The sequence below is a fragment of the Pistacia vera genome, unplaced genomic scaffold (assembly GCF_008641045.1).
Source record: "Pistacia vera cultivar Batoury unplaced genomic scaffold, PisVer_v2 Contig284, whole genome shotgun sequence".
In the NCBI taxonomy this organism is placed as follows: domain Eukaryota; kingdom Viridiplantae; phylum Streptophyta; class Magnoliopsida; order Sapindales; family Anacardiaceae; genus Pistacia; species Pistacia vera.
The window spans coordinates 314,294-316,305 of NW_022196095.1; the positions used below are offsets into that span (position 1 = coordinate 314,294).

General features: G+C 38.8%; 1 pseudogene; it reads right to left on the minus strand.

The window, feature by feature from the left end:
* Positions 1 to 214: 214 nt before the first annotated feature.
* Positions 215 to 2,007, minus strand: LOC116134216 (annotated as a pseudogene).
* Positions 2,008 to 2,012: the final 5 nt, after the last annotated feature.

Here is a 2,012-nt window from a genome sequence, read left to right on the forward strand (position 1 = left end):
CACTGCTTTTATCATCAACCTTTCCCAGTAATCGACTTAGCAATTAGCAAAGAACGTGGCTATAATCGCAATAAGGTGCAATGGTTTATGCCTAGAAAACTTTCAACATACACCAGAAGGAAATTTACACTTACAAAAAAAAATTATATAAAAAAATTGAAAAACAATTTTATCTTCTACAGCTCACTTACTAAAATTAAACACAAACTGTTATCTAGCGAGAGAAATTGATGCTGCACCCTCCACGTTCAAGTACCCCTAAAGTTGTACGAACCTTGGTAGAGACGAGCAAATCACCAGCTGAGCTAATAGATTCAAAATGCAAATTATCTGCCAGACCAGATGAACAAATTGTTGCAACTTCATGTCTCATCTTCTTTGGTCCGCAAACCAGAACTCCAACACTCGATCCTTTGCAATCAAACAGCATTCCGCGCCAATAAAGCAATCAGCTGTTTGTAGGCACCAGTTCTAGTGAGAATAATATGACAACAATGAAAGAACTTACTTTTAGGTCGGTCTTCCATAGTGCACATGGTAGCTTGGACAACAGACTGGTGTGGGAGGCTTTCCATTTGTATCACCATTATAGAAAGAGTCGGGTGATCCACCTACAGTTGCTTCCATGCTCTGTATTTCTTTGCTTCCATGGTATTTGTTTCTTGTTCCAAATCACTGCTGCACTAGCTGTCGCGACTATGGAGATACTATAAATAACATATTCAAGAATTCTCTAAGAGCTGGAGAAAATCTTATTGTGTTGTGATCAATGGGATAAATGTAGTAGGTGTCAATTCCCAATCAAGATGAGGAAAATGACAAATGATGAGATACTATTGCGCCAAGCCATAGCAGCTGTTTGGGCCTAAAATTGAAGTTATGGGTGATCTGTTGCTAGGCTTAAACCATATGGCTTGAGGGCGCTTTGAGTTTTCTGTCGCAGGTTGTTTCTCCTTGTTACAAAAGCCTCAATTTGTAGTTTCAATCGGAAAGGTCTGGTGGGGTTCCAGCAACTGGAAGCAAGAGGTCTAACATGGTTAGATCCGAAGAGCTCTTGAATGAACTAATTAGGATTACTTGTGGAGTTGGCATTTGATTGTGAACTCGCAAAGATGAGTTCTCGAATTATAGAGATAAAAGGAGTAACGACTGCCTCCACTCACCATCACAAGTGTGTCATGCCTACAGAATGATTATTATGAACAACGAGAATTACTAATTTCAAAATGCGAACCAAATTGCAAAAGCAAAGGTGCAAACTTAGAAAATTGTTGAAGCAGGTCCATAGGTCCCTCAACAGGACCTCAAGACGATCGATTGAAGAAGGCGATGAAAGCATCTGATAAAGTTTCTTGGACCAACTTCCTTCACTTTTAATGACCATACTGAGTTTCTCTGGTTCCAATTTCGTTAGACGAAATAGTAAAAGGATGCCACTGCAGCTTCGAAATGCTTGGCACGTTTACAAACATAATGCTTGTCGTATTATAACTCAACCCTAGAAACAAATGAAACAAAGTTTTTTATCATCTTATTGAATCACAACTGAAGTAAGGTAGATAAGGAAAGTAAACTTACCTGGCGCTTTGGAGAAGTGAGTTCTACAGTTTCACATGGCAAGACACGGGCAGAAACTAAACGAATCTTGTCGTGATTGTAAGAATCTCAGATAACGATCGACCAAGAAGAGATAGAATCCAGGAGCATAATGCAGGCATAAGAGACACCAACATGAAATATGAAAAACACCACGAAGAGTATGTAGAGATAATGAGTATAAAAGAAAATTTCAAAGAACTTGCGGCGTACGGAGGAATGGTGTTGCCCACAGCGCTAAACCGGAGACCAAAGTATCTCTCGGCAACGTTTGATATGCCAATTTTATGCCATTTTACCATCTGCATTAAATCAACCATTATAAATCCTTTAGCCCATTATGAGTAAAATAAAAACTATGCTGGAACTGGAATGAAATTTTACTGATGTTTTAGTGCATAAGAGTCTTAAATTCA